The sequence below is a fragment of the Corvus hawaiiensis genome, chromosome 5 (genome assembly GCF_020740725.1).
Source record: "Corvus hawaiiensis isolate bCorHaw1 chromosome 5, bCorHaw1.pri.cur, whole genome shotgun sequence".
Lineage (NCBI taxonomy): Eukaryota > Metazoa > Chordata > Aves > Passeriformes > Corvidae > Corvus > Corvus hawaiiensis.
Window position 1 is genome coordinate 36,371,687 of NC_063217.1, and position 8,483 is coordinate 36,380,169.

General features: G+C 37.8%; 1 long non-coding RNA gene across 1 annotated transcript in view; it reads left to right on the forward strand.

Moving 5' to 3' along the window:
- Positions 1–2,827, forward strand: part of LOC125326564 — a 104,858-nt gene extending 102,031 nt beyond the window's left edge. Inside the window, exon 3 of the long non-coding RNA XR_007203899.1 lies at positions 1,418–2,827. This is a non-coding gene — a long non-coding RNA (uncharacterized LOC125326564). The remainder of the gene's footprint in view (positions 1–1,417) is intronic.
- Positions 2,828–8,483: the final 5,656 nt, after the last annotated feature.

An 8,483-nucleotide genomic window follows, 5' to 3' on the forward strand; every position in this document is an offset into this window, starting at 1 on the left:
CAGTGGTTTGTAAGTCTCTGAACAAATGAAAGCAAAACATTTTTACACTTCAGCAAAATTGGACCTGGACAATAGGGAACCAAAAACTCATTTGGATACATGTGGTGTTTTAAAACACATCACCAGGATCTTCAAATTGATCCGGTACCTAATGGCAGGCAACACTGAGATCTCAGTACAGAGACACATGATGACCAGGTATTGTATATGCCTGAAATCTCAGTGGTCACATTATTGTACAAGTTCTTATTTTGTGAAAGGAGGGCTGAGTGAGACCTGCAGGCAGGGAATTACAGTAATCCAGACGATGTCACAGAAGCATGAATTAACGTTTCAGTATCTCTATGTGACAACGCTCTTAAACTTGTTATATTTCTCAGTTGATAATAGGAGTTTTGTTCCCCCTGAATGCACATGATCCCCAAAGAAAAGCCCTCAATTAAAGTTTACCTCTACATTTTGCACAGATGAAGACCAAGCAGTATTTATGTGCAGTACAGAGAAGGGACAAATCTTCAGACATTGTGTTAACAGCATTATTAAGCACAGTGGTCTCATCTTTTTCATGTTTAAAGCAATTTTGGGGCAGTCAGAACTACATTTCATAAGAAATGGGGATCAGATGCTCCTATGGAGTCTATAGCAAAATAATGTATGTCTTCTTTTCAATAGCTGTGCAAGCTTTTTACTTCTACTCTTCTATCTTCCCCTGGATCTTATTATCCCCTTTTGTCTACAATGCTTCATCAGAGACACAGCAGTTTAAACTGCTATATGACCTGAGAGATGACTTCTTTATCACCTCTGCACTTTTATAACATAAGTAAGTGACAGATAAATTACATACAAAAGCCTAGACTGTGACCTGAGCTAATAATTTTTGTGGGCTAAGTCTTGGCATTGTAAGCCTTGCACAGTGCTTGTTCAGGCAAAACCCGCACAGGAGCAAGTAAGACTTTTATCAGAGTCAAGCCCAAATGAAAGCAGAGTAGGGTCCTCAAGATTTGCCCCCTTTGGACCTCCGCTTAGAATTTCTTGCAAGCATATTGGGCCATGTTTTCATAAGCATTCAGAAGAGTGAAAATTCTCTCTGCTATTTTATAAACTCAACAGTTCTGTACCTACATTACTGGCATATATTCCAGGAAATCCAATATGCTACATAACACCACTTCAAGTCTGTCACTAAAATAAACAAAAACTTCTGCTTCATAAATTACTTTGGCTAGAAGAGATAGTATTAATACTAAAATACCTCTAATACATCTTGCCATTTTATAAAGCCTATGCTTTGCAAATATCTTGGTGCTGTTTACTGTACCAAAACCTCCCCTATATTCAGAGCTGCAGTCACTAGTCAACAGGCTTCTCTGAAAAAGCTAAAAATAAGTGCACACTTTTTATTTCTCTTCATCAGAACATCCCAGGTAAAAGGGACCGACGGTGCTCTCTCCCAGGAAATCCTTGGTGCCAGCATCCACCCATGAAACCCATCAAAGCTAGACATTGGGAGCAGCTCTCTGGCTCACATTTCAGACTTGTGGGGGGTCACTGTTTAAGGGTGTGTGGCACACTATGAGATGCAAGCAGAACATTTTAAAAGCAGCTTTGCAGGAAAAGACTTGGTTCCTTTGCCCAGCAAGCTGAACATCAGCTAATAATGTGACCTTGCAGTGAAGGTGGCAAACAGTACATGCTGGGCTCCAGCATTATGAGGAGTGCTTCCAGAAGATCGAATGAAGTCATCTTTTCCTTTACTCAGCCCTGGCAAGGCCACACAATGGAGTACTGGGTCCAGTTCTGGGCTTCTCACTACAGGAGAAACATGGACATGCTGGAGACAGCCTAGCAAGGGACCACAAAGGTGACTAAGGGACTGGAACATCTCTCCAACGAGGAAAGGCTGAGAGAGCTGGGACTGTTCAGCCTGGAGAAAGGCTCAGGGGGGATGTCATCATTGTATATAAATATCTCAAGGGAATATGCAGAGAACAGATTCAGTGTGGTTTCAGTGCTGCTCAGTGACAGGACCAGAAGACAACACAGGAGGTTCTCTTTGAACAACAGCAAACATTTGCTCATTCTGAGGCTGATGGAGCATAACAACAGGTTGTGTACAGAGAGCTTGTGGAGTCTCCCCCTCTGGAGATAATAAAATGTCATCTGGACATGGTCCTGTGCAGATGGATTGAAATGTCCCTGCTTAAGCAAGGGGATTAGAACAGATGCCCTCCAGAGGTCCCTCCCTACCTCAACCATTCTGTGATTCCCTGAATTGGAGCAGAGCTGCAGCCTTGGGGTTTCTATGCCCAGGTCCTCATAACTGGTGAGAATGAGATCCTGGAGCAGCTGCTGGGCAGACTAAGCATGTGTGCCTTGCTACTGGAAGGAATCACAGTCCTTATATATAATATTTATACTACTAGAGACGACCTCTACACTGCTCAGCCAGAGAAGGGAACAGGATGAAGCCGTTGGTGCTGTTTGTGTTCATGTCTGTCTGTACTCTGAGTGGCAGGCCCTGTATGTACAGGTGTGTGGTGTATCCAGGTGCTCCATGTGCTTCTGCATACTGTGAAAACATTTTCAGACTTGCTACCTGTTGGACCTGGGGACACTACAGGAGCCTCACCTCCGTTGGGCTGTCAGATACAGCATAATATATTTTCCTCTGACAGAACTAGTTAAAGTAAAAAATGTTAATTTTGTAGCTTCCTTTTACCTTCTGAATCTTTGACTTAAGTCAGCGTTAGGTTTTTTTTCCATCCTACTTCATCCATTCTGTAAAGTTATAAAGTTGGTAAAAGGTAACAACAGCTCTGCTCAGCTCAATAAATATGGATTCAAATGTATAAAAAACCAAGCAGTTGCTATTGTTTGCTATTACCATTTACATGCTTCATCAAAATCTTCTGTTATCAATGCTCAAAAGCGCTGTGCATCCTGCAAGAAGCCTCTGAACAGTTTCAATCCCCAGTATACATAATGTAAATACCACTGGCTTCTATATCCTAGGAGTGCTAGACTTTCTTAGGGGCATACATTATGTTCAAGCAGGGCACTAATTCTATTATTACCAAAAAGCAGCTGTTTTCTTATCTGCAACTCAGAAAGTCAGCTTCATTGAAATCAACAATGCACAGGATAATTTTGCCTGCGAGTATTTTTGAATGCTTTTCCTTTGCTTAAAAGCTCTCTTGTTTATCTCCTGAATGTCCAGAATTCAGCAATCAACCTGAGCCCAAAACTTTTCTTACACATCATAATGACTTTTAAATAATTCTATCTTTATCTGTAGCCTACTGTCTTTAAAAGCCTTTTAGTATATTCAAGTCATATGACCAAAATTTGTCTCCTGTTAGGAAGAGAAAACTTTATATTTTTGTTTACCTGAAAGCTAAGATTCTTTCTTGGTGGCTTGATTGACAAAGTGAGCTTTTAAGAGAAACAACAAATATCGCAAGCCTCACAATGCAGTAATGATGGATCACGTCACAGTGTAGATTAGTGTCCCCACTTCACCCATGTACAGAAGAAATGAAAAGGAAGATGACAACAGGCAGTAAACTTAACAGCAGGCACAGGAACATAATTGAAAACAAGGGACAACAGAGAAAAAAAAAATATTTAAATCAAATCATCAGTTTTACCCTAATAATGCAAAACAAACATAGCTCTTAAATTTCGGCTACATCACATTGTCAGTAGACTTCCCTATTAAAATAGAATGATAAAGAAATATTTTAGCAGGGTTTATAAAGTTCTGGTGGGGTTGGACCCCACTATCCCCAAAATGAGAGCCACTTTTGGTTACAAGAAACAAATTTTGGCATTTTTTGACATTTTGGGGATTTGTTTACTTTTAATATGGACAGCAAAAAGAAACCCAAAATATAGTACAAATTCCAAATTCTTTGAAATTTGCAACATGCATTTGAACAATAACTAATTTCTTAGCTGGTCCCATAAAATACACGAATCAAAAGCAGTGGAAATTCTGAGCTATATAACACACTTAGTCCAAGAATAATTAAATGTCCCAAATAATTATTGTCTATTTGAGAATTACAGCAGGGGTACCATCTATCAAATGAATGGAGGTATAATTGAGACAATTTGACTCAGGAGCAAGTGCTCAGAACAAAAGATTTCTGGGTCAGACTAAACCATCAGGGTTATAAAGCATCACAGTAGCAAAACCTTCTAAATATAAACTTTGCCAATTTTACTAGAGTCAAAAAGTATGGACAGCTAATAAGACAAAAAATTAACTGGTCAAGTCACATAATGAAACTGGGGAAAGCAAAAGGCTGCCTACAGAGAACAAGGCAAACAAACTTGCATGAGGACATCCTGAAAACCAACAAAGACTGAACGTGACTGACATAAAGTACTCATTAATTCACAAGACAAATGAGAAAAATAACAACTTGGTTGTATAAAACACAATCTTTCAATCTTTTTATTTTAACTTTTCACATCTGTGTTATAAAAGGAAGATTTAATATTGAAATGAAGCCTATCCATTCCACAGACAGTGCCATAGGCTATCCTATCCCCAGGCAGCCTATCCATTCCATGCACAGTGAGTCTTAAAAGAGGGATTGCAACTGATCCTAATGGTGGTCTCCAGCTCTGCAGTGTCTTCTTCTGGCCCCACAGTGCAGACCTCATTCTGCCACAGGTCTCTAGTAGACAGCTTTAACTAGTGTCACTAGGTTGGTGCAGCTACTACCCCTATCCCACATCTTTGAGACTCCTCGGGGCATTTTCTAAAGCATCAGTATTACAAGAAAAGAGAGAAATGCAAGAAACTCATAGACAAAGCTATACACATTTTTCTTCTGCTCTGAATCAGTCTTCACATCAATGCTTAGAGCTCTGATATGACCAGATATACTTCAGCAACTCATTCTAATAAAATATTTCTAATTCCTGCCTGTAATCAGGTTTCTCTCACTGACTGAAACAAACTCTTTCTCCTGAGGTAACTGAGCTGCAGGTGCTCCTTTTTACATCACACTCCATTCCTGCCCTGACACTTCAGAACTAAGTACTAGAGATGATGGGGTCCACTGGGTCCCTGTGACTCTTATGGGCTTTGCAATCTACAACAACCTCATGTATTTTCTACTTAGACTGTAAATAAAGTATAAATTTTTGTGAGCATTTTTTTTAAAAAATAGACTAGGAATTAATGAACATTTCTTTATTGCAATCCAGTGTAAAACATTTATGCAGTGCAGTTATTTCTGATCAGTTCCACTCTGCTATAAATTTTAGACAAATGACATACTACATTGCCACCTAGTGAATAAATTCGGAAATTCAACTTAAAAAAAATTGAGTACACAGCAGTAGTTTTACGATACAGATAGCCTTAAAAATTCCCATCTATAGTTCCCTTGGGATCGTCATGTGGTGTATAATCAGGTGTTCACTGACCATGACACCTCGTGTCTCTGTGTTTGTGCATGTGTGCACTGCCCTGACTGATCACTATGTACACATGCATAATGGCTGGACAACAGTTTTACCCTGTAAAATATTTGTGTGCTGCCACCAGTGGCAAGGAAGCAGAGAAACCTTATGTGGTGCAGTCTGTCATAATTGCCATCAAACCACCTATGCCTAGGTATCATTAAATCTGATTTGTTAAGAGCGATGAGGCAGTCCAAATTCTGCTTAAACACGTAGCACTCATCAGACTGTTGTGTTAACTTGGATTATGCTGCCAACAAGCTGGCCTACTAGAAGATTTTCCATGATTTCTAAGATAGACTGCAGGGATAAAAAAATCTGTGGTAAAGTTCCTGGACTGACAAATTGCCGGTGATATCTTGACAGCAACCATATGAGCTTTTATGTCACGCTTAATGCCGTTTAAGAACTTACACTGCAACACAGCAATGCCAGACGAGGAGACTACATGAAACTGTGCTAATCAGAAATTATGAAGGCATAAGGCAGTGTTGCACTGAAAATTTTTGAATGTACTCAATCACCCTGACTGCCAACAGACTTGTTTCAGAAACCATCTTCCTCACCAGCACTTTCCACCAAGCAGGCAAGGTCATGACCTGAGAAGCTCAATGACCGATTTTTCTTTATTTATTCTAGCAGGAAACATTCAGTTCCTAAGCAAAAGATGACAAAATTACTTACATGACAGAGGTTGTCTGTTTGGAAAACTCTGCATTGTTACAGAGAAATAGCTGTTGGCATTATTTTGTAACTGAGTCTATATAGAAGGATACATCCATACAAAAATATAATGCCTAATAAACATGAAACAAATGCAAATTACTAATAGCATATATGTGAGCCCAGATGTTTTTCCTAGTACTGCTGGGGTTTTAACTGGGATTTCACATTACTGGAGTAGTAAAAAAGCAAGGTATGCTTCACTAGCAGCTGGAAATGGAAGAAGTTCCTTGCAATTACGTCCTTCATTTTAAGTGGATATACACAGGCATCAGGGTGCAATTAAGTGTAAGATACAATTTATAATGTTTTGTCCTCAAAGCCTGTTTGTCTGCATGCACATATATATTTACAATCTTTATTGTCCTCTCAAGCAGTAGAGGACAATAGAGCCAAAGGCAGCTGATCCAGCCATATACCTAATTACTAAGTCATTTGCTGATCAAGAGTCATTTTCAGAGGCATACCTTCTAGTCTGGATTAATTTTTCTTTTTGTAAAATAATCAGAACACAGTCAAATACATACACTGTATGGAACAAGATGCTGCTTCTGTTTCTCAAGTTAAACAATTAAAAATGCTGCTTGAAAGTCCACACATACCTTACAATGCCAAATGGAGAGGAAGTTCCATGTCACATCTGGTTTCCAAGAGAATTTTATTACAAATTTTAGACACATATTTCAGCTTCTGGGTATTACATTTATTACATGGATTGATCTGTAATCTGTTTTTCTCCTTGACTGAAACCTGGTTTTATGAGTGAGACACTGAAATAAAATGCTCTTTCATCTGCTAGTTCTTACAGACTGTAGACAGAATCATTACTTCATACTATCTGTAGACTAGCAGGAGTCTATATTTGCTACTTCAAAGCCAAATACGTGCAAAGTTAATGAATGTAAGTTCTTTAAACACAAGCAAAGGATTGCTTATAACTAAAGCTTGTATAGTTCTAGGAGTAAACACTAGCCAAAGGTGACACTTTTGTTGGTATATCTTTTAACAAAAATTAATTGCAGGGAAAAAAGGTCATACTTCTAAAATTACAGACTTATTAGACATCATTTCATCCATTTAATGCCTGATTAATAGTCCAGATTTTTTATCAAATTACTGCACAGACTTAGTCTCTATGTATTTTACATACTTACTTACCACACATACTTAATAGACATGTCACAGAACATACAGCAGTATACCAGTCCACATATCTTTAGAAAAACTGCAGTGATAAAAATAGTAACAGTTTAACTTAGAAAACGTACAATAAAGAAAACTGAAACTGATGAGGTGATAAACATCATAAACTGAATTGACACCAGTTATGTTTTAAAGGGGGTGAAGCCTTTGTTTTCAATAAACATCTGAAAGAACAGCCCATTCCTATCATGCCTTGATGGAGTCATTTTTAACAAAGCACTGGAGGGTATTTCTGGTATTAAAAAATAATGCAGTCCCCCATCCTCTACACATTTTTCTGTGTATAGTAAACAAAATTCATACTGATAGGGAGTGATACACTATTAGAATGCATATTTGATCAGAGCAAACTCTGATAATAACAATGAATAAAACATAATATGCAATTTTAGAAATTGAGTTAGAAAAGTGACAGCACTCAAATGACAACAACCATCTTTGTCCCCAGAATGGTTTTACTGATTTAAGTGGCAACCAGGTAGTACAACATTTAGCCATGATCATGATTCCAATACAAGGATTAGTGAAATTAGCAAATGTTAGAAGAGATTCTTAAATAAATTTTCTCTCAAAGTCTGTAAGCAGTTTCATCTGAAGTAATATTTGCTGGGATAAGCCTTCTGGACAAAATTTAATTAAATAATGCATCACTTATGGATTAAATCAAAACTTAAATTTAAAAAATTAATTATATGGAAAAATCAGCCACATTTTGTTCAATCTGTTATAACACAGGGCAAGGGCAACACCTCAGGATCCCACACTTGTCCTCCCTGCTGTCATACACACAGTACCTTGTGGTTTGATGAAAATACATTAAATGGGTACACTTTTGAAAACATTTTAGCTGTCATCTGTTTTTTTTCTGAAGATACCATGCTTTATCTGTTATGTTTCTATTGTTATTATTATTATTATTATATGCATACAATTCTTTAATGGTGTACAAAAGATTTTTAGACACATTTTTTGCACAGAGACAATATTTTTTAAAATAGACATAGAAAAGAAAGGCAGAATAGAAGAGAAAAATATTTCAAAGAAGTTCATGTAAGGTGACTCTGGTAGTAGAAATG